The sequence below is a fragment of the Heptranchias perlo genome, unplaced genomic scaffold (assembly GCF_035084215.1).
Source record: "Heptranchias perlo isolate sHepPer1 unplaced genomic scaffold, sHepPer1.hap1 HAP1_SCAFFOLD_326, whole genome shotgun sequence".
Taxonomy (NCBI): domain Eukaryota; kingdom Metazoa; phylum Chordata; class Chondrichthyes; order Hexanchiformes; family Hexanchidae; genus Heptranchias; species Heptranchias perlo.
This window is the reverse complement of record NW_027139338.1, coordinates 94,626-119,885: the sequence shown is the minus strand read 5'-3', so window position 1 is coordinate 119,885 and position 25,260 is coordinate 94,626. Positions and strand designations below refer to the sequence as shown.

Genomic DNA, 25,260 nt, shown 5'->3' with positions numbered 1-25,260 from the left:
AAAAGTTTTAAAACAGCTGGCAAGTTCTGCTTTTCCAGCGGACCAACATCAACGAAAGGAGCAAGAGTTGGCCATTCAGTCCCTCGAGCCTGATCTTCGACCTCAAATCCACTTTCCCGACCTATCCCCATATCCCTTGAGTTCCTTCGTGTCCAAAAATCTATCTTTCTCAGTTTTGAATCTATTCAATGGCTCAGCATCCACAGCCCTCTGGGGTAGAGAATTCCAATGGTTCACAACCCTCTCAGTGAAGAAATTATTCCTCTTCTCTGTACCAAATGGCCGGCCCCTTATCTTGGGATTATAACCATTAGTTCTGGACTCTCCAGCGAGGGGAAACAGCATCCCAGCATTTACCCTGTCAAGCCCTCGAAGAATTTTACATGTTTCAATGAGACCACCTCATTATTGTAAACTGCAGAGAATATAGTCCCATTCCACTCAATCTCTCCTCACAGGACAACCCTCTTATCCCAGGAATCAATCTAGTGAACCTTTGTTGCACCCACTCTAAGGCAAGTGTATCGTTCCGCAGGTAAGGAGATCAAAACTGTACACAGTACTCCAGATGCGGTCTCACCAAAGCCCTATATAATTACAGCAAGACTTCCTTATCCTTGTACTCCAACCACCTCGCAATAAAGGCCAACACACCATTTGCTTTCCTAATTGCTTGCTGCACCTGCATGTTAACTTTCTGTGATCCGTGTACAAGGACACACAAATCCCTCTGAATACCAACACTTTGTACTCTCTCACCGTTTAAAAGATATTCTGTTTTCTATTCTTCCTACCAAAGTGAATAACCTCACATTTCCACACTTTATACTTGATTTGCCAAATTCTCGCCCACTCACTTAACCTGTCTGTATCACTTTGCATCCTCTTTGCGTCCTCCTCACAGCTTACTTTCCCACCTAGTTTTGTCTCATCAGCAAACTTGGATACGTTGCACTCGGTCCCCTCATCTAAGTCATTAATATAGATTGTAAATAGCTGAGGCCCAAGCACTGATCTTCACGGCACCCCACTAGTTACAACCTGCCAACCCCAAAATGACCTCTTTATTCCGACTTCCATGTCTCACGAATTTGATTGAGTTTTTTGAAGGGGTAACCAAGAAGATAGATGAGGGCTGTGCAGTAGACGTGGTCTACATGGACTTCAGCAAAGCATTTGACAAGGTACCGCATGGTAGGTTGTTACATAAGGTTAAATCTCATGGGATCCAAGGTGAGGTAGCCAATTGGATACAAAATTGGCTTGACGACAGAAGACAGAGGGTGGTTGTAGAGGGTTGTTTTTCAAACTGGATGCCTGTGTCCAGCGGTGTGCCTCAGGGATCGGTGCTGGGTCCGCTGTTATTTGTTATTTATATTAATGATTTGGATGAGAATTTAGGAGGCATGGTTAGTAAGTTTGCAGATGACACCAAGATTGGTGGCATTGTGGACAGTGAAGAAGGTTATCTAGGATTGCAACGGGATCTTGATCAATTGGGCCAGTGGGCCGATGAATGGCAGATGGAGTTTAATTTAGATAAATGTGAGGTGATGCATTTTGGTAGATCGAATCGGGCCAGGACCTACTCCGTTAATGGTAGGGCGTTGGGGAGAGTTATAGAACAAAGAGATCTGGGAGTACAGATTCATAGCTCCTTGAAAGTGGAGTCACAGGTGGATAGGGTGGTGAAGAAGGCATTCAGCATGCTTGGTTTCATTGGTCAGAACATTGAATGCAGGAGTTGGGATGTCTTGTTGAAGTTGTACAGGGCATTGGTGAGGCCACACTTGGAGTACTGTGTACAGTTCTGGTCACCCTATTATAGAAAGGATATTATTAAACTAGAAAGAGTGCAGAAAAGATTTACTAGGATGCTACCGGGACTTGATGGTTTGACTTACAGGGAGAGGTTAGACAGACTGGGACTTTTTTCCCTGGAGAGTAGGAGGTTAAGGGGTGATCTTATAGAAGTCTATAAAATAATGAGGGGCATAGATAAGGTCGATAGTCAAAATCTTTTCCCAAAGGTAGGGGAGTCTATAACGAGGGGGCACAGATTTAAGGTGAGAGGGGAGAGATACAAAAGGGTCCAGAGGGGCAATTTTTTCACTCAAAGGGTGGTGAGTGTCTGGAACGAGCTGCCAGAGGCAGTAGTAGAGGCGGGTACAATTTTGTCTTTTAAAAAGCATTTGGACAGTTACATGGGTAAGATGGGTATCGAGGGATATGGGCCAAGTGCAGGCAATTGGGACTAGCTTAGTGGTATAAACTGGGCGACATGGACATGTTGGGCCGAAGGGCCTGTTTCCATGTTGTAACTTCTATGATTCTATGATTCTATGATTCCTGTTTTCTCTACGTCAACCAATCCCCAATCCATGCTAATGAATTACCCACAATCCCATGAACCCTAATCTTGTTCAACAAACTTTTGTGTGGCACCTTATCGAATGCCTTTTGAAAATCCAAATATTCTATATCCACTGGTTCTCCCTTATCTACCCTGCTATCAACACCCTCAAAACCTCTAATAGAGTTGTCAAACTCGATTTCCCTTTCATAAAAGCGAGTTGCATGTGCCTAATCATATTATGATTTTCTAAGTGCCCTGTTACCACGTCCCGAGTAATGGATTCTAGCATTTTCCCTGCTACTATTGTCAGGCTAAAGGGCCTGTAGTTCCCTGTTTTCTCTCTCCCTCTTTCTTGAATAAAGGGGTTACATTTGGTACCTTCCAATCCATGGGGACCTTTCTAGAATCATGGGAACTCTGGAAGATAAAACCAATGCATCCACTGTCTCTGCAGCCACCTCTTTTAAAACATTAGGATGTCGGCCATCAGGGCCAAAGAATTTGTCAGCTTTTAGTCCCATTAATTTCTCCAGTACTGTTTCTTTACTAATCTTAATTGCTTTAGGTTCCTCACTCATTAGAACCTTGGTTCCCCAATACTTCTGGTATGATTTTTGTGTCTTCTACTCTGAAGACAGATACAAAATACTTGTTTAACGTCTCTTTCATTTCCTTATTCTCCATTATAAATTCTCCTGTCTCTGTCTCCAAGGGACCCATGTTTACTTTCGCTAATCCCTTCCTTCACACATACTTGTAGAAACTCTTACAATCCATTCTTATATTTCTTTCTGTTTTACCCTCATTCTATTTTCTCCCATGTTATCAATTTCTTGGTCATCCTTTGCTGATTTCTCAAACTCTCCTAATCCTCAGGCTTACTATTCTTTTTGGCAACATTGTAAGCCTCTTTTATCCGAAAGTGACGGGATACTGATGTAAGGGACAGTCAGGACTGGAGACACCTGAGATCAAGCTCAGGGTGCCTGAGGTTCCATCCAGCGGGATCATCTCGTGTACACGGGGGACTGGCATGTTTACTCTGGTACAGTACAGGAAAGAGAATTTGCTCATATATTTCTTAATGAGATATTAAAGTTGCTGACTCTCAGACTTGTTAATTAATAAGACAATGCATTATTTAGAACCTTCCATCCCTAAGTCTCTCTGTTCCTCTACTTTTAAACTTTGACCATTTAGTTTACATTTCATCTCATTTTACTTCCTCTCAAAATGTATCACGTCACATTTCTCTACATTAAATTTCACCTGCCTGTTTACGAACCTGTGGACGTCACAATGAAGTCACTGACTCCTCTTCCCAGTTCCCCACGCTGCCAATGTTGGTGTCACCTATAGATTTTCACCTTGTGTCCCACATACCCAAGCTCAGATCATTCTCTATATTGAGAAGAGCAATGGTCCCAACACTGACCCTGGGAGACACCACTGTTTACATCCCTCCAGTCTGAAGAACATCCATTAACCACTACTCTCTGTTTTCTGCCCTTTACACAACTTCCTATCCACACTGCCCCATTCATTTTAATACCGTGGGTATTAATTTTATCAATAAGCCTCCTGTCCGTCATCTTATCAAACACCTTTTCACAATCCATCAACACAAGATCCACGACATTCCCTTCATCAGTGGACTTGTGATATCTCAATTAATCCATGTTGGATGTTCTTAATTAATGTGTTTTTCTAACAAATGTTGAAATGTTTGCTCCACCTCATCTGGTTTCACCTGTTTCAAGCCACAACAGAATTGTCGAGTTTTCTCCTGGAGCTTAAGATAAATTAATTTTTTAAAATGATGCTTCAGACAATGACGGATATCTGGACTTAGAACTGCCCATCCAGTGGCGCAACTCCCGCCCCTCACACACTCCGATTGGTTGGAGGACCAACTGTCCGCACAGCCGTCCAGTCAATTTACCAGAAGACCATAAGAGATAGGAGCAGGAGTAGGCTATTCGGCCCCTCGAGCCTGCTCCGCCATTAAATGAGATCATGGCTGATTTGATTTTTACCTCAACTCCACTTTCCCGCCCTTTCCCCATATCCTTTGACTCCCTTGCTGATCAAAAATTTGTCTAACTCAGACTTGAATGTATTCAATGACTCAGCCTCCACAGCTTTTTGGGGTAAAGAATTCCAAAGACTCACGATGCTCTGGGAGAAGAAATTCCTCCTCATTTCCGTCTTAAACGGGTGACCCCTTATTCTGAGACTATGCCCCCCAGTTTTAGATTCCCCCATGAGGGGTAACATCCTCTCAGCATCTACGCTATCGAGTCTCCTCAGAATCTTGTCTGTTTCAATTGGATCTCCTCTCATTCATCTAAACTCCATTGAGTATAGACGCAGCCTGTTCAATCTTTCATCATAAGACAACCCTTCCATACCCGGAATCAACCTCGTGAACCTTCTCTGAACTGCCTCAAATGCAAGTATGTCCTTCCTTAGAACTGTACGCAGTACTCCAGTTGTGGTCTCACCAGCACCCTGTACATTTGTAGCATGACTTCACTGCTTTTATACTCCATCCCCCTAGACATAAAAGCCAATATTCCGTTTGCCTTCCGGATTACCTGCTGCACCTGTATGTTGAATTGTGTCTTTCTTGCACGAGGAAACCCAGATCCCTCTGTACTGCAGCATTTTGTAGTATTTCTCCATTCAAATAAAAAAGCAAAATATTTTTTTCCTCCCAAAGTGGATGACTTCACATTTTCCCACATTATATTCCATCTGCCAATTTTTTGCCCATTCGCTTAACCAGGCAACATCCCTTCGCAGACACGTTGTGTCCTCATTGCAACTTGCTATTCCACCTATCTTTGTATCATCAGCAAATCTGGCCACAAGACACTCTGTTCCTCCATCCAAGTCATTGATATACATTGTAAATAATTGAGGCCACAGGACTGATCCCTGCAACACCCCACGAGTTATATGAAATGCCTATAAATTTCCGCTCCTCCTATTGGTCCGGATCTCTCCTTAATCGCCAGGCGGGATTAATGGTGAGACTGGCGGTCCCGAGGTGCATTTGGAAAATAAACATAAATTGAACCCTTCAGTTAATAAAACGAAATTAATAAAAGTCACTGAAAAATTTTTTTCTGGAGTTCACCAAATTCGGGGTGGAGGGGGGAGGGCTTCTATGCTGTGTGTTTGTGCCGGTTTTAATGGCTCGAAGCGCTGGGGTTTCAGTTTATTTTATTATCCTTGGTCCAAACGCGCTCTCCCTGCTTCCAATGTCTTTGTTTTTCGGCCTGATATTAAGATCATCAATGGCGGCTGCATCACCCAGCATGCAGCGCGGTACAGATTGTGCCCTATCTGAGTCAGTGGAGCCCAGCACGCAGGCGCAGTAGTGACTCATTATCGGTCAGTGTGTCCTGAGCATGCGCGGCCAGTCGAGGCTGCGGGAGGAGCGCGTTCGGTGCAGGTCAGAGGATCGGAGCAAGAGGCTCAATAAACCCCGGGGCCCGGGTCCGGGCTCAGGCCCAGGCTCAGGCTTTACAAACCCCGAGTGCGGCCCCAGACCCGAATATAAAACAGTGAACATTATCCCCCCCTCACTACCCGCCGGGAAATGAAGGGGAAATGGGGATCGGTCAGGGAGCGTCTGTAAATGAAGGGGAAATGGTGATCGGTCAGGGAGCGTCTGTAAATGAAGGGCAAATGGTGATCGGTCAGGTAGCGTCTGTAATTGAAGGGAAATGGAGATCGGTTAGGGAGCGTCTGTAATTGAAGGAGAAATTGAGATCGGTCAGGGAGTGTCTGTAAATGAAGGAAAATGGTGATCGATCAGGGAGCGTCTGCAATTGAAGAAGAAATGGTGATCGGTCAGGGAGCTTCTGCCAATGAAGGAGAAGTGGTGATTGGTCAGGGAGCATCTGTAATGAAGAACTGGTGATCGGTCAGGGAGCGTCTGTAATTGAAGAACTGGTGATCAGTCAGGGAGCGTCTGTAAATGAAGGAGATATGTGATTGGTCAGGGAGCATCTGTAAATTAAGGAGATATGTGATTTGTCAGGGAGCGTCTACAAATGAAGCAGAAATGGTGATCGGTCAGTGATCGTCTGTAAATGAAGGAGCAATGGTGATCTCTATATCTTTATTCATCCGAGCTCGAGCTTTGGATGCTGTTCCTTTCCTCCTCGTGGGAATCTGTCCACTCTGTACCCAAACCAACTCCTCCTTGAAGGCCTCCCATTGTTCAATTACTGTTCTGCCTGCCAATTTTTGATTCCAATCCACACGGACAAGATCCCTTTTTAACTCACTGGAATTTGCCCTCCTCCAGTTAAGAATTTTCACATTTGACTGTCCCCTGTCCTTTTCCATAACTGTTCCAAACCGAATGAGATTATGATCACTGCTGCCCCACTGAAACATGCTCCACCTGCCCCACTTCATTCTCCACACCGAGCCCACTGCTGTGCTCACACTCACTCTCTCACATTCACTCTTTCACACTCACTCTCTCACACTCACTCTCACATTCACTTTCTCACATACACTCTCACGCTCACTCTCTCACACTCACTCCCTCACACTCACTCTCACACTCACTCTCTCTCACATTCACACTCTCACATTCACTCTCACTCATTCACTCTCTCACACTCACTCTCTCACACTCACATTCACTCTCACATTCACTCTCTCACATTCAATGTCTCGCATTCACTCTCTCACACTCACTCTCTCACACTCACATTCACTCTCTCACACTCACTCTCTCACACTCACTCTCTCTCACACTCACTCACATTCACTCTCTCACACTCACTCACATTCACTCTCTCACACTCACATTCACTCTCTCACACTCTCTCTCACTCACTCTCTCTCACACTCACTCACATTCACTCTCTCACACTCACTCTCTCTCACACTCACTCTCTCACACTCACTCTCTCACACACTCTCACACTCACTCTCTCACATTCACTCTCTCACATTCACTCTCTCACATTCACTCTCTCACCCTTTCACTCTCTCACCCTTTCACTCTCTCACATTCACTCTCTCAACCTTTCACTCATGGTTGAGGGCCACTGAAAGATGATGCGATGGGTTTGGATTGCAGCAGAGGGAGGAGGGAGAGTGTGTGGGACGGGGATTTACAGCTTTGAGGCACAATAGAGGAAAGAATGTTTTGTAGACACTAGAAGTGTCTGTTCTGAATTTCTATCCTGTACTTACAGTGATGACTTTTATAAACACCTTTTGCAGGGTATTAGAAGGGGAGGATTTGCAGAGGGAAACTCAAACCAAACAGCACGCCAAGATCTGACAGAGTCACTCGATTCATCAGAACCTGAATATCATCGGCCTTTGAATGTGGAAGGAGAAATGTTTGTCTGTTCTATCTGTGGGAGAAGATTTCAAACATCAGTGTGAGTGGGAAAGCACCGAGACACACACCCGAGTGAGAGTGTTCCAGTGCACTGACTGTGGAAAGAGCTTTAACCAGTTACACAGCCTGAAAAAACATCACACCGTTCACAGCGGGGAGAAACCGTACACGTGTTCTGTGTGTGGACGAGGCTTCAACTGATCGTCCAACCTGGAGAGACACAAGGACACCCGGACCATGGAGAAACCGTGGAAATGTGGGGACTGTGGGAAGGGATTCAATTACCCTTCAGAGCTGGAAACTCATCGACGCAATCACACTGGGGAGAGGCCGTTCACCTGCTCCGTGTGTGGGAAGGGATTCACTCGATCATCCGACCTGCTGAAACACCAGCGAGTTCACACTGGGGAGAGGCCGTTCTCCTGCTACGTGTGTGGGAAGAGATTCACTCGGTCATCCACCCTGCTGACACACCAGCGAGTTCACTCTGATGAGAGACCTTTTAAATGCTCTGACTGTGGGAAGAACTTTAAAAGCAGAAACGAACTGCTGAGATATCAACGCAGTGACACCGGGGAGAGGCCGTTCACCTGCTCCGTGTGCGGGAAGAGATTCACACTGTCATCACAACTTTTGTCACACCAGCGAGTTCACACTGGGGAGAGGCCGTTCACCTGCTCCGTGTGTAAGAAGAGATTCACTCATTCATCCTCCCTGCTGAAACATCAACTTGTTCAGACTGGGGAGAGACCTTTTGAATGTTCTGACTGCACGAAGAGCTCTAAATGCAGATACAAATTGTGAAGACATCGACACACTCACGTTAGGGAGAGGCCGTTCACCTGCTCCCTGTGTAAGAAGAGATTTACTCGGTCATCACACCTGCTGAGACACCAGCGAGTTCACTCTGATAAGAGACCTCTGAAATGTTCTGACTGTGAGAAGGGCTTTAAAACAAATGATCTGAAACACCAACACACTGACACTGGGGAGAGACTGTTCACCTGCTCCATGTGTGGGAAGGGATTCACAAATTCATCTGACCTTCTGAGACATCAACTTGTTCACACTATTGAGTGATCTTTTAATGCAGTAACTTTGAGAAGAGCTTTAAAAGCAGAAATGAACTGCTGACACATCAACTCATGCACATTGTGGAGAGACTGTTCACCTGCTCCGTGTGTGGGAAGGGATTCACTCAGTCATCACATGTGCTGAGACACCAGCGAGTTCACAAGTGACTGCAGGGGTTGGATTCTGCAGTTAATCACATCCAGGATTGAACTACGGTGTTTCGAGTCAGGAAGAACAACGTGTAAGGATTAACCCATTAACAGATAGAATTTAGTATAATTATAATCAATAGTAGAAGTAGAACAAAATGTACTGTGAATCTATGTATCTATAAATGTAAACTGTACTGTGTATTAATATAGAATGAACCATGTAACGTGTGTTCAATAAGAAAGTGCTGGTGGGCCGAGAAGGATGCATGATGGTTATTATAGTCAAGTTTGCAGTTAAAACTAAAAGGATGCTGACAACAGTAAAGTGGGAATGAACAGACCTAAGGGAGGAATGTGCTGTGATAGCATAATGTCTAAAAGACATGTAGATAAAGGGACTGAAGGTTCATTAAATCAAGGTGTCTCTCAGGCATAAAATGCAGTGAGTGGGGGATAGTTACATAATATAAATTGATTATTTCTCCAGTAAAATGCAGTGAGTGGGGCATAGTTACATAATATAAATTGATTATTTCTCCAGTAAAATGCAGTGAGTGGGGGATAGTTACATAATATAAATTGATTATTTCTCCAGTAAAATGCAGTGAGTGGGGGATAGTTACATAATATAAATTGATTATTTCTCCAGTAAAATGCAGTGAGTGGGGGATAGTTACATAATATAAATTGATTATTTCTCCAGTAAAATGCAGTGAGTGGGGGATAGTTACATAATATAAATTGATTATTTCTCCAGTAAAATGCAGAGTGGAGTGCACACCCACCACGGGTGGCCTCATAAAATGAGGACAATCAGTTCTTCTTTCCTTGGTTAGAGGGTTTTGTGATCTGGGGATTTAGTTCAGTGATAGAGCGCATGTTTTGCATGTGTTGAGGTCCTGGGTTCAACTCCCAGCATCTTCCTAAATAATTTTTCACCAGAATTACCCACGGAAAGTTGAATGACGCTTTTTGAGCTCAGCGAGTTCCAACTTCTGAGGCTCCACAAGCATTAAATTGTCCCGGAGCGGGACTTCATCTCACGGTCCCCTCAACAGCTCAACTCAAAGCAGCCGCCGACTGAGGGGAATGTGTGACGGTGCAATATCGAGCGAGCAGTCCCAGCTCTTGTTCCTGTTTGACGCTCTGTCATTCTTCCATCTCACTTTATGATTCAGAGGTTGGATTTCAGCCTTGTCACGGACCATTAGCGATTGGGTTTTTTTATTTCCGCAGATTTTTTTTGGAAAGTTCAAAGTAAAGAGGAGCAGAAACCCCGTGAACTGAAGCAGAGGTTGAACATTGTGAACACGCGGGACCGCTGGGCATCTCGATGTCCTGGAGAGACGGAGCAGAAAGCTCACGGCTTCACTTCTAAAGTGTCTGCTTGTTTATTTCTCAGGTACCTTTTGCCCCGTGGGGATGTTGCTCAGTGGAAGAGAGCATACTTTGCATGTATGAGGTCCCGGGTTCAATCCCCGGCATCTCCAAACAAGTTACATTTCAAATTTTAGATTCAACTGTGAGAATATCATCTGAGACTCGCCTCACATTTACACACAAGGAGAGACAAGAGTTTCTTCACCTCGCGAAAAACCGAACGCTCCGCACAGAATATAATTCAATGGGAGAGCGCCCACGGTGTTTCAATGGCTCCCATCTCATGGTTGAACAGCTTGCCCAGTGATCGATTATTTCCAGTTTCACAGATTGGGGGGAAGCAGCGGACCGGCGTTCCGACCACAAAGAGGGAAGAATAGTCTGGATGTTGGGAGCTTCTTCTTTTCCCAGAGAGGAGTGAGCATCTGGAATGTATTCCCGGCTGGTGTGGTGGGTGCTGACTCTCTCTGGTGCGGTGGGTGCTGACCCTCTCTGGTGCGGTGGGTGCTGACCCTCTCTGGTGCGGTGGGTGCTGACCCTCTCTGGTGCGGGGGGTGCTGACTCTCTCTGGTGCGGTGGGTGCTGACCCTCTCTGGTGTGGTGGGTTCTGACCCTCTCTGGTGCGGTGGGTGCTGACCCTCTCTGGTGCGGGGGGTGCTGACTCTCTCTGGTGCGGTGGGTGCTGACTCTCTCTGGTGCGGTGGGTGCTGACTCTGACTCTCTCTGGTGCGGTGGGCGCTGACTCTGACTCTCTCTGGTGCGGTGGGCGCTGACTCTGACTCTCTCTGGTGCGGTGGGCGCTGACTCTGACTCTCTCTGGTGCGGTGGGCGCTGACTCTGACTCTCTCTGGTGCGGTGGGCGCTGACTCTGACTCTCTCTGGTGCGGTGGGTGCTGACTCTCTCTCCGCCTTCTCGAGGGATCTGGACCGGTTCTTGACTGGGGCAGAGATCGCATCATATGGAAGGTGAGTGGTTTTACAGTTAACCTACGCATGGTCAGTGTGATCCACTGGACTCGATTCGATAGCCTGAGGGAGTCGGGGAGGAATTTCCCAGAATTTCCCCTCCTGATTGGCCCTGGATTTTTTTCTGGTTTGTAACCGCTCCCAGGAGATTCCATGTTCCCGGTGGGTGGGGCTGGTGGTGTGTGTAGGAAGTGTCCAGTCACGATGCTCCAGGCATGTGGGGCAGGATTGATGAACGAGCTGGTCTTTTCCTGCCCGTCATGTCCGTCTGTAACCCCAGATCGTCAAGGTGTTTTTCGTGAAGTGATCTTTAAACACAAAACCCTCACCTGGGACAAGTCCTGTGTCCGTCTATAGTGAAATGAGACTCAATGCTGTCTGTGCCTCACCTTGTCCTCCTCCTTTTACATTATTGTATTGTCCGTTTGGTTAAGATGAAAATAAAAATTATCCGCTCTGGGCTCCTCCAGTCTCTCTGTGTTTCTCTCTCCTGCTAAACTGACTGACTGTCAGATAATAGTAACTGGTGTCCTCTCCATCCCGTTCTCAACACCCAGACACGACGAGTTACTGAATAAATTCAACACTCACAGACAGTCCAGTGTCAGACAGTTACAGACGGTTTCTCTCCACCTTTCCTTACAGGACTGGCGAATGATGAATGCCCCGTCAGACCGGCTGATATACAGTAAAATGGACAGTGACCGTCTCACCAATAGCACCGGAGGTTTGTTCACAGACACAGAATCAGTCTTTCCCTTTCTATCAGTGTGTCTATATTATGCTCAGTAACAGTATGCCGCCTCCTTGTACAGCACTAGGGAGAGAGAAAGACAGACAGAGAGAGACACAGACAAACAAACACAGTATCAGAATTACACTTCCCATCAGTATGTCCGTTTCACACTCAGTAACAATATTCCACCTTCATGTACAGCGCTAGAGAGAGATAAAAACAGACAGGCACAGTATCAGAATTACACTTCCTATCAGTGTCTCTGTATCACTCTCAGGAACAGTATCCCACCTTCATAATCTGTACAAAAGAGAGAGAGAGAAACTGACCTGTAATGTCCCGTTTTCACCCAGTAACAAATTGGAAAATATTTCATTCCAATTTCTATTCCAAGGTGGAGTGACAGAAGATGCAGTCTCATCTCTCACTGATATTATTTCAGAGACAGACACATTATTAATCCCACTCTCAGGGACAGTGTCACACATTTAACCCTCTCTTGCATGTTGTCCCCTCTGCAATCTTGCAGCTCAGGGCCGCTCTGTATTACTCTCAGTGACCGAGAGTTTCACTCCGATTGAAATAAACTGGGACTGTTGCTGCCTGATATTAATCCTACACGGTCCCAGTAAATACACCGACTCCCACTTTCCTCCCCCGTTTCTCCAGGATTGGTTTGAGGAATCCTCCCTCCAGTTTCGGAGTCAAACGTTACTTTATCAGTAAGGGAGCCAAGAATGAACAGAACCCATTGGCTCATTCCACAGCCGCTCACTTTATCTCTGAAAGACTCTTTCCCATCAAAAGACCCCGAGAGAAACAGCAGGGATGGAAACCTCGAGTTTAATAGTTGGAGATTGTAAAGTCAGTCTGGATTCCAGCGTTGGGCACTGGTGGAATCCCATCTGTTTCCCATTCTGGTGCCTGTTCCTGCACTGCCTGTGGAGCCCATTCCCTCTGACCTTTCCCCCAGACCCACTTCCTTTGCTCAGACAGGCGGGAATGGAGAGATCACGGCCCCCGGGGGAAGGGAGCAAAGAGCAGCCTCGTTACAGCAGCTCATCGCTCCGGGACCGTGTCCGCAGATGGGCTCAGAGATCGGCATTGAGTCCGGGGGAAGGGCAGGGGGAGTCCGGGGGCTGTTTGTAAGAGGCGGAGTGGATCAGGAACTGGTCCCGGAACATGGAGTGAGAGGGGGGAAGGGAGAGGTCATTCTCGGGCTGTGTGTGGACAGGGTGTGTCCAGGGGAAGGGAGAGAGAATGGGAAGAACCTGCTATTAAAACCATTGCTGCTTTCACTCCCCAAACCAGGAGTGAATGGTCCTGGTTTAGTTCCAGTCTCACCCTGTTTATTGTTATTGGACAGTGAAGAGTGGAAACAGAGCCGGACAGTAAGGATGTGGGGAGTTATACAAAGAGCATCTATTGCAGGCAGCAGGTGAGAAGTGTGAAGGACACAATTTAAACAGCGGCTGTTATGTTTCGGTTGAACGGTTAGTCCCATGGGAGAGGGGATTAGAAACCTGACCTGGACAAAGGTCCCTGCCCCATCGGGTGGTCCCATTCATGGATCAGTGCAGGGGTTGGGTTGTGTCTGGATGTCACTAAATTGTTGTAAAATAGCCCAACACACCTGGTGTGCAGAAGCTGAGTGCTGCAGTGGAGTCAGACACTGACACTGTTTGTATCATTGGTTTTCATTTGTGGATATTCAAAATGATCATTAGAGATATTAAACTGATCTCTATTCTATTTTCAACCTCACCGTTTCTTGGGTTACAAGAGATCATTTTTCTTCCTACAGGCGAATCCTTGAATGATCCAGAATGAATGTGATGTTTCCTCCACCCGAGGCACAAGGAGGAGTGCAGCCAGCTCCTTCTCACACACAGGAGGTACATTATCACCCACCGAGCACAGAGACACAGACAGGTCATCAGTTCCACAGTCTCAGACAGTAGAAGTACTCAGTCCCACACTGATCCCAAGTTCCAGAGACACAATTTCAATCCAACATTCAAACAGAGCGGGTGAGGCAGACACTGTTCCATTTGCCCCGAACTCAGTCCCGCTGACAGGTAGATACAAAAATCCCAGTCCAAAATCACACTCTCAGATTGAAAGGCACTGTGTCAATCTCACAATAGGGCAACATAGCTACGAATTAAATACCAGAGAGAAATCACACATGGTATCCGATTGAAAGGGACAGAATGAATCCCAATAATGTACCTGAGATTCCAATTGAATACCAGCCCAGAACTCTCTCACACATGACTTTAATACATGAAATATCCATTCGAAAAGTGAACCATTTGCTACAAATTGCAAACAAATCCAAACTTCACGTACAGTATCGATTGAGAAATACTGAAAGATAGTAAACCTGAGAAACAAATTAGATACCTGTTCAGAATGCACTCGTAGAATGAAATTTAAAGATAGAGTATCAATTCTATTAGTGCAGACTGAGATACACATTATATACCAGTCCAAAAATCTCATACAATATTAGACTGAAAGATACAGTATCAATTCCATTTCTACAGACTGATCTACACATTACAAACCAATTCAAAAATGTCACCTTATCAGTTTGAAAGATTCATTATCATCCACAATCGTACTCACAGAGATGCAGATTTAATAGTGGTCCAAAAAGCACACAAATTATCTGATTAAAACCTCCAACATTAAATCCTAAAGTTCGTCCATATTTACAAATTAAATAAGGAGTAAAACTCTTCAAACATTAAGATATTAAAGCTGAAGTATTGAACGCAATAATGTAATCTGAGAGAATAATTATGTACAGATACAGAATGAAACTCACATTCAGATACAGTACCAGAGACACACAGACACAGAATGAATCCAACACTCACAGATACAGAAGGAATCCCAAACTCACATACAGTACTAGAGACTGACAGACACAGAGTTAATCCCACACTCTCATCAAGTACCAGGGACTGATAGGTACAGTATGAATCCCACACTAACATGCAGTATGAGTAACTGCATATTTAGGATGAATTCAACTCCCACATACAGTACTGGGGACTGTATATAAAGAATGAGTCCCACACTCACATGGAGAAACAGAGACTGACAGATACCGAAAGAATCCCACACTAACACACAGTATGAGAGACTGCCTATAAAGAATGAATCACAAACTCTCACACACACTGCTGACAAGACAGAGAATGAATCCCAAACTCACACATAGTATCAGTGAGTGACAGATACAGAATGAATCCCACACTAACATACAGTACCAGAGACTGACAGACACAAAATGAATCCCACACTCACACACAGTACCAGAGACTGAGAGATACAGAATGAATCCCACTAAACTATCAGGGAATAAGCACAGACCAGGGATCAGGGCCTTTACCCAGTAAACCATCAGAGAATCAGCACAGACCAGGGATCAGGGCCTTTACCCAGTAAACTATCAGAGAGTCAGCACAGACCAGGGATCAGGGCCTTTACCCAGTAAACTATCAGAGAATCAGCACAGACCAGGGATCAGGGCCTTTCACCTGTCTGAGAGAACATTGTATCACAGATCGCTTGTGATAAACCTACACATTCTGATTTACAGCCGTGCATAACAGATGTTTGTAGCTGCGATGGCCGAGTGGTTAAGGCGTTGGACTCGGAATCCCCTGGGGATTTCCTGCATACGTTCGAATCCTCCTCGCAGCGCGACTTCTTAAAGGTTATGTTTACTGCTCAAATAACGATGAACTGGAGTTGACGAACCGCATTCCCTCTCTCAGAGACTCTCCAGCGCGGCTCATGCTTTTAATTCGGAGCCCAATGGTCTCTTGCAAAATTGCAAGACACGTGAAGGAATCTCTCCCAAGCTCCATCTTAAATTCTGCCCGTTCGCAGAACTTGACATTGATCCTATTTCTTCCTATACTTTGATCCCACCTTGTCTCTGTCTCTTGACTCGCTGTGTTTTTCCCTCATGGACTTCTCAGGCTTCGTTGAACGGCCACGGATGATCGAACCTGGAACACCGGCAGTGAAGGGTAAAGATGGAAAGACTGAGACGGGGGGAGTGGCGAGAGGGTGGATTTGGAATTCCTGAGTGACCGCACTGTGAATTTTCCAGATCTGCTTGGAGCACCAATCCCTTCAATTCATCACTTACAGGGACAATTCGATACCCGGTTTCTTTTCCCTGAGCTTGGCGAGATCTTAAAAATTGAAAGCGACCAATATCAGAGCTAACCTCGTCACCGACATGCTCACAGATACAGAGCGGCCACACTCTGCTTCAGTGAGGGGAAAACCCAGAGCGGTTTCAAGGTTGAATGTAATTGGAAGCAAAGCTCGTTCAATGAAAGTGCAGGTCATTGAGGTGCCTTTAAAGTCCTGATTGTTTGAACTGAATTTCTTTCAAAAGCGCTTGAGCTTCAGGTGGAGTGATTTGGGGACTTCCTTTCCCAAATTAGGGTTTCTCCAGGGTATGAAACATCGAATCAAGAATTATACCCCGACCTCAACGAGCCCAGAAACAAGAACATATCACGGACACATTCTGTGAGAGGGCTGTCTGCATGATGAAAAGGCATTTTTGAAAAGACCTCCTGATCAGTTCCGTGTTGGATCCTGAACAAAACACAGCACTGTGTGCTTCTCAAATTCACTAAACACCACGAATTACACAAAGGCACCGCTGGGAGTTGAACCCAGGATCTTCTGTTTACTAGACAGGTGCTTTAACCAACTAAGCCACGGTGCCAATTCATGGTACTGTTTCCCACCTCCTCTCATTAATATCTATCAGCTACACTTCACATTCTGTTGTGGGTTCAGACTGTTTGATCTTTGTCCATTTCGCTTGCCCGTTTCCCTGTGAATCCCGATACTGACTGCGTTTCAGGCTGTGTTTATCTTTCTGTGTCCATCAGTGCTTTGATAGACGAATGAATATTTGTGCTTGTGTTTGTTTGTTACTTTAAATAAATTATGATGTGGAGATGCCGGTGATGGACTGGGGTTGACAATTGTAAACAATTTTACAACACCAAGTAAAAGTCCAGCAATTTTATTTTAAATTCACAAGCTTTCGGAGATTTTCTCCTTCCTCAGGCAAATGTTTCGGCAATGGAGGCAATGGAGCTCTTGAAACATTTGCCTGAGGAAGGAGAAAATCTCCGAAAGCTTGTGAATTTAAAATAAAATTGCTGGACTATAACTTGGTGTTGTAAAATTGTTTACAATTAAATAAATTAGGGATGGACAATTCTCGCTCTGACACTGAAGAACTAATTGAGCAAATTTCACAGTGAAGTGTTGTTTATTGTGGTGCTGAAACTAAAAAAAATCGTAAAAGGTGCAAAGAGGGAAAACGAGAAAAACTTGTGAATGAAATTAAGGACAACTTTCAAGGTTTTTACACGTATATTAAGAGAAAGAAGGGTGACTAAGAGTAATGTGGGCCCCTTAAAGACAGATGGAGGTGATATTGTAATTGAAAATCAGGAAATGGCAGACTTGCTAAATCCTCACAGAAAAGCATGAGGATAATAAACCAGAGACACGAGGAAAACTGAAAATAAATCAAGGGGATTCAGTGTCAGTAAAATAATGGTATTGGAGAAAACAATTAGACTAAAGATAGACAAATCTCCAGGACCTGATGTTTACCATCCCAGGGGACTAAGGGGAATAGGTGAGGAAATTGTACATGCTTTCGTCATGATCGTTCAAAACTCTCTTGATTCAGGAATTGTTCCATGGATTGAAAAATTTCAAATGTCATTCCATTATATATGAAGGGTAGGAGAGATAAAGCAGGAAATTATAGACCGATTCGTCTGACGTCTGTTGTGGGGAAGTTACCAGAATCTGTTATTAGGGAAAGAATGACTGAGCACTTGGATAAACATGAATTGATTAGAGAGAGCCAGCATGGATTTGTAAAGTGTAAGTCAAGTCTAACGAAACTAGTTGAACTTTTTGAAGATGTAACTAACGTGGTAAATGATGGAGTGTCTATGGGGGTTATGTGTGTATTGACTTCCAGAGGCATTCGTTAAGGTTTAACATCAGAGACTGTTCTCATTTCTGTTTACATGTGGAATTCAAAGCAACCCATTGATATGGGGAGGGAGTTGGTTTGGAGGTAGGAGACAGAGAGTAGGGTTAATGGGTATGTACTCAAATTGACAGGATTTGATTAGTGGTGTCCCCCAGGGATCTGTATAAATGAGGCAGATAAAGGAATAGAGAGCGGTATATCCAGGTTTGTCGACGACACCAAGTTAGGGTGCACAGTGAGTAGTGTAGATGGGAGCATAAAGTTATAAAGCGAAATTGATAGATTCAGTGAGTTGGTAAAACTGTGTCAGATGGAACTTACATAGAATTACATCGAATGTACATCACAGAAACAGGCAATTCGGCCCAACCAGACTATACCGGTGTTTATGCTGCAGTCGAACGTCCTCCAACCCCTCTTCATCTAACCCGATGAGCAAACCCGAATATTCCTTTCTCCTCCATGTGTTTATCTCACTTCACCGTAAATGCATCCATGCGATTCGTCTTAACTACTCCTTGTGGGAGAGAGCTGCACATTCTAACGCCTCTCTGGATAAATATGTTTCTCTTGAATGCCAGATTGGATTTATTGATGACTATTATATTCATGGCCCTAAGTTCTGACGTCCCCACTCCCAAAAGTACAAACACCTTATCTACATCTGACCGATCAAACCCTTGCATAATCTTAAAGTCCTGGATCAGGTCACCCTCAGCCTTCTCTTTTCGATACAAAAGAGCCCCAGACTGTTCAAAGTTTCAATCTGGGGAAATGTGAGGCCATCCACTTTGGCCCGAAGCAAGATAAATCAGAGTATTTTCAAAATGGTGAGAAGCCAGGAACTGTGGGTGAGCAGAGATACTTCGGGAAATCACGAAGAGTTGGCAGACAGGTGCAAAAAATAATTAAAATGGCTAATGGAATGTCGGCCTTTATCTCAAGGGAACTGGAATTCAAAAGGGTGGAATTTATGTTACAATTCTATAAACTCTGCTAAGGCCACATTTAGAGTACGGCATTCAGTCCTGGGCACCAGACCTCAGGAAGGATATATTGGCCTTGCAGGAGGTGCAGCGCAGAAAGACCAGAATGATACCGGGGCTAAAATGTTTAAATTATGAGGGCAAGTTGCGTGGACAGGGTTTGTATTTCCTCGTGTACAGAGGATTAAGTGGTGATGTAATTCAGGTGTTGAAGGTGATTCAATGATCCAATGGTGGGTGTGTGAGTTGGTGCTGAATCGGTCCCCTTCAGTGAAGAGAGGGTCAGCGGGCGCCTGACAGACACGGCTCGGAACGGGACTCGCTTCTCTCCGGCGGCAGCGGCTGGTTTAGAGAGATCTCTCTGTCTGCTGCTGTTACTCCGCCTCCCGCACTCTGGGAGAACCGCGGAGCTCGGTCCTCATTTTTCTCTTATGGATCCGGCTCCATCCGTTTACTGTTGACGGGAGTGCGTCTGAAACCAAGTCAGTCAGAAGCGGTTGCAAATCACAACATAGGCACAGGCCCAAGGACTGGGGACTGGTTTGATATTGGGTCCTTTTTAAGGGACCGGCTGTAGAATGTTTGTATAATAATAATGATCAGAATTAACTTTGATACAATGAAGTTTTTTTCAGTTATTTCCCATTTCCACCCTCACCAGTTTTATACAGTAACAGGTAACAATGTTTGAGGGATGTGATGTCCAGTGTTGGTGGAATCAGTGTAATTTAACTTGATACATTGAAGAATCTCTTGTCTATCCCAGGCTCTTACCTTAGGTTTAGACCATCACCTAGTTTAAAATTGGTCACTCACTGATATAAATAAACCAGTAACAACCCCGAAACCTCAGCGGGGATATTTGTTCCGATACTTAATGACGGTCCCAATTTCCACTGAAATTCTCAATCAGCAAATCCCAGAGGCTGTTTCGGGTTTGACAAACTGTGAAACAGATTGTTTTAAAAGCCGGAAAGAGGGAAAAACTGGTGGTTGATCTGAAGTGTTATACATTATCTCTTTCTGTTTCAGATTTACAATTTCTCTTTGTGTGTTACTGACAGGAGAGGCTATAACGGAGCCCAGTGACTGGGTAACGAGCTGCACTGAGTCATTGGCCTGTGTTACAGACCGGCTCGTTGGACCTGCTCATTTCGTGAACTCGCTGGTGTCTCAGCACGTGTGATGACTGAGTGAATCCCTTCCCACACACGGAGCAGGTGAACAGTCTCTCAACCAATGGGCATGCGTTGATGTGTCAGCAGTTCATTTCTGCTTTTAAAGCTCTTCTCACAGTCACTGCATGAAAAGGTCACTCAATAGTGTCAACAAGTTAATGTTTCAGAAGGTGGGATGATCGAGTGAATCTCTTCCCACACACGGAGCAGGTGAACAGTCTCTCCCCAGTGTGAGTGCGTCGATGTCTCAGCAGTTCGTTTCTGATTTTAAATCTCTTCCCACAGTCAGAACATTTAAAGGTCACTCAGTGTGAACTCGCTGGTGTGTCAGCAGGTTGGATGACTGAGTAAATCCCTTCCCACACATGGAGCAGGAGAACGGCCTCTCCCCATTGTGAACTCGCTGGTGTGTCAGCAAGGTGGATGAATGAGCGAATCCCTTCCCACACACTGAGCAAGTGAACGGCTTCTTCCCAGTGTGAACTCGCTGGTGTGACAGAAAGTGTGATGACTGAGTGAATCCCTTCCCACACGCGGAGCAGGTGAACGGCCTCTCCCCAGTGTGAATGCGTTGGTGTTTCAGCAGTTCAATTTTGCTTTTAAAGCTCTTCTCACAGTCAGAACATTTAAAAGGTCTCTCATCGGTGTGAACTCGCTGGTGTGTCAGCAGGTTGGATGACTGAGTAAATCCCTTCCCACACATGGAGCAGGAGAACGGCCTCTCCCCATTGTGAACTCGCTGGTGTGTCAGCAAGGTGGATGAATGAGCGAATCCCTTCCCACACACTGAGCAAGTGAACGGCCTCTTCCCAGTGTGAACTCGCTGGTGTGACAGAAAGTGTGATGACCGAGTGAATCCCTTCCCACACACGGAGCAGGTGAACGGCCTCTCCCCAGTGTGAGTGCGTTGGTGTTTCAGCAGTTCAATTTTGCTTTTAAAGCTCTTCTCACAGTCAGAACATTTAAAAGGTCTCTCATCGGTGTGAACTCACTGGTGTGTCAGCAGGTTGGATGACTGAGTAAATCCCTTCCCACACATGGAGCAGGAGAACGGCCTCTCCCCATTGTGAACTCGCTGGTGTGTCAGCAAGGTGGATGAATGAGCGAATCCCTTCCCACACACTGAGCAAGTGAACGGCCTCTTCCCAGTGTGAACTCGCTGGTGTGACAGAAAGTGTGATGACCGAGTGAATCCCTTCCCACACACGGAGCAGGTGAACGGCCTCTCCCCAGTGTGAGTGCGTTGGTGTTTCAGCAGTTCAATTTTGCTTTTAAAGCTCTTCTCACAGTCAGAACATTTAAAAGGTCTCTCCCCAGTGTGAACTCGCTGGTGTGTCAGCAGGTTGGATGACTGAGCGAATCCCTTCCCACACACGGAGCAGGTGAATGGCCTCTCCCCAGTGTGGGTACGTTGGTGTTCCAGCAGATTCCTTTTGCAGTTGAACCTCTTCTCACAGTCAGAACATTTAAAAGGTCTCTCACCAGTGTGAACTCGCTGGTGTGTCAGGAGGCCGGATGACTGAGCGAATCCCTTCCCACACACGGAGCAGGTGAACGGCCTCTCCCCAGTGTGACGGCGTCGATGAGTTTCCAGCTCTGAAGGGTAATTGAATCCCTTCCCACAGTCCCCACATTTCCACGGTTTCTCCATGTTCCGGGTGTCCTTGTGTCTCTCCAGGTTGGACGATCAGTTGAAGCCTCGTCCACCCACAGAACACGTGGACGGTTTCTCCCCGCTGTGAACGGTGCGATGTTTTTTCTGGCTGTGTAACTGGTTAAAGCTCTTTCCACAGTCAGTGCACTGGAACACTCTCACTCGGGTGTGTGTGTCTCGGTGCTTTTCCACTCACACTGATGTTTGAAATCTTCTCCCACAGACAGAACAGACAAACATTTCTCCTTCCACATTCAAAGGCCGATGATATTCAGGTCCTGATGAATCAAGTGACTCTGTCAGATCTTGACGTGATCTTTGGTTTGAGTTTCCCTCTGCAAATCCTCCCCTGTTAAAGGAGTTTATAAAAGTTATCAATGTAAGTACAGGATAGAAATTCAGATCAGATAACTCTACTTTCCATGGAACATTATTTCCTCTCTCATTCCTCAAAGCTGTAAATCCCCGTCCCACACACTCTCCCTCCTCCCTGTGCTGAAATCCAAACCCATCGCATCATCTTTCAGTGGCCCGAAACCATGAGTGAAAGGGTGAGAGAGTGAGTGTGAGAGAGTGAATGTGAGAGAGTGAATGTGAGAGAGTGAATGTGAGAGAATGAATGTGAGAGAGTGAGTGTGAGAGAGTGAGTGTGAGAGAGTGTGAGTACAGCAGTGGGCTCAGTGTGGAGAATGAAGTGGGGCAGGTGGAGCATGTTTCAGTGGGGCAGCAGTGATCATAATCTCATTCGGTTTAGAACAGTTTTGGAAAAGGACTGGGGACAGTCAAATATGAAAATTCTTAACTGGAGGAGGGCGAATTTCATGAGTTAAAAAGGGATCTTGTCCAGGTTAATTGGCATCAAGAATTGGCAGGCAGAACAATAATTGAACAATGGGAGGCCTTCAAGGAAAAGTTGGTTTGGGAACAGAGTAGACAGATTCCCACGAGGAGGAAAGGAATGGCATCCAAAGCTCGAGCTCCCTGGATGACTGAAGATGTCGAGATCACCATTTCTCCTTCATTTACAGACTCTCCTTGACCGATCACCATTTCTCCTTCATTTACAGACGCTCCCTGACCGATCACCATTTCTCCTTCATTTACAGACTCTCCCTGACCGATCACCATTTCTCCTTCATTTACAGACGCTCCCTGACCGATCACCATTTCTTCTTCATTTACAGACGCTCCCTGATTCGATGAGTCACGAGGTTTGACGCTGACACTGCGCATGCTCGGAGGCCGCGGGCCGTGTGTTGAGTTTCGGGTCTGATCTAAACCGGAGCCCCCGGAGTGTAGAGAGAGAGAGGAGAATGTTCACTGTTTGATATTCGGGCCCGGGGCCGCACTCGGGGTTTGTGAAGCCCCCGCCCCCGCCCCCTCCCCCGGGGTTTATTAACCCGCTCCCCCCGCCCATCTCTCACCTGTTGCCGACACGATCTCGGCCTCACTCCCCGCCCGCCGCGCATGCTCAGCTCACACTGCCCGGGTGATTGACGGGAGCTCCAGACCAATAGGAAGAGCGGAGAGGGGCTGGAGGACCGAGCGGGCGGTTGGTCCTCCAACCAATGGGAGTGGGTGAGGGGCGGGACTTGCGGCACCGAGTGGGCGGGGCTGAGCCCGGATCTCCCTCATTGGCTGAAACTCTGCATCAATTTTAAACCTGATTGATGTCAAACTCGAGGGAAAAACTGGACTTTAATAAAGGACAAAGAGGAGGGAATATTGGAGGGAATAACACAGTGTAGGGATAAAATGGATTAATTCAGGACAGACAGCAGGGATTATTGGAGGGAATAACACAGTGTAGGGATAAAATGGATTAATTCAGGACAGACAGCAGGGATTATTGGAGGGAATAACACAGTGTAGGGATAAAATGGATTAATTCAGGACAGACAGCAGGGAATATTGGAGGGAATAACACAGTGTAGGGATAAAATGGATTAATTCAGGACAGACAGCAGGGATTATTGGAGGGAATAACACAGTGTAGGGATAAAATGGATTAATTCAGGACAGACAGCAGGGAATATTGGAGGGAATAACACAGTGTAGGGATAAAATGGATTAATTCAGGACAGACAGCAGGGATTATTGGAGGGAATAACACAGTGTAGGGATAAAATGGATTAATTCAGGACAGACAGCAGGGATCATTGGAGGGAATAACACAGTGTAGGGATAAAATGGATTAATTCAGGACAGACAGCAGGGAATATTGGAGGGAATAACACAGTGTAGGGATAAAATGGATTAATTCAGGACAGACAGCAGGGAATATTGGAGGGAATAACACAGTGTAGGGATAAAATGGATTAATTCAGGACAGACAGCAGGGATTATTGGAGGGAATAACACAGTGTAGGGATAAAATGGATTAATTCAGGACAGACAGCAGGGATTATTGGAGGAAATAACACAGTGTAGGGATAAAATGGATTAATTCAGGACAGACAGCAGGGATTATTGGAGGGAATAACACAGTGTAGGGATAAAATGGATTAATTCAGGACAGACAGCAGGGATTATTGGAGGAAATAACACAGTGTAGGGATAAAATGGATTAATTCAGGACAGACAGCAGGGAATATTGGAGGGAATAACACAGTGTAGGGATAAAATGGATTAATTCAGGACAGACAGCAGGGATTATTGGAGGGAATAACACAGTGTAGGGATGAAATGGATTAATTCAGGACAGACAGCAGGGATTATTGGAGGAAATAACACAGTGTAGGGATAAAATGGATTAATTCAGGACAGACAGCAGGGATTATTGGAGGGAATAACACAGTGTAGGGATAAAATGGATTAATTCAGGACAGACAGCAGGGATTATTGGAGGAAATAACACAGTGTAGGGATAAAATGGATTAATTCAGGACAGACAGCAGGGAATATTGGAGGGAATAACACAGTGTAGGGATAAAATGGATTAATTCAGGACAGACAGCAGGGATTATTGGAGGGAATAACACAGTGTAGGGATAAAATGGATTAATTCAGGACAGACAGCAGGGAATATTGGAGGGAATAACACAGTGTAGGGATAAAATGGATTAATTCAGGACAGACAGCAGGGATTATTGGAGGGAATAACACAGTGTAGGGATAAAATGGATTAATTCAGGACAGACAGCAGGGATCATTGGAGGGAATAACACAGTGTAGGGATAAAATGGATTAATTCAGGACAGACAGCAGGGAATATTGGAGGGAATAACACAGTGTAGGGATAAAATGGATTAATTCAGGACAGACAGCAGGGAATATTGGAGGGAATAACACAGTGTAGGGATAAAATGGATTAATTCAGGACAGACAGCAG

General features: G+C 45.5%; 2 non-coding genes across 2 annotated transcripts; one reads left to right on the top strand and one right to left on the bottom strand.

Moving 5' to 3' along the window:
* The first annotated feature begins 10,380 nt into the window (after positions 1-10,380).
* On the top strand, positions 10,381-10,452 carry trnaa-ugc (transfer RNA alanine (anticodon UGC)). The gene has a single exon. It is a non-coding gene; the product is annotated as a tRNA-Ala (tRNA).
* A 6,283-nt stretch (positions 10,453-16,735) lies between these two features.
* trnat-agu (transfer RNA threonine (anticodon AGU)) lies at positions 16,736-16,809 on the bottom strand. The gene has a single exon. It is a non-coding gene; the product is annotated as a tRNA-Thr (tRNA).
* Between the last annotated feature and the right edge of the window lie 8,451 nt (positions 16,810-25,260).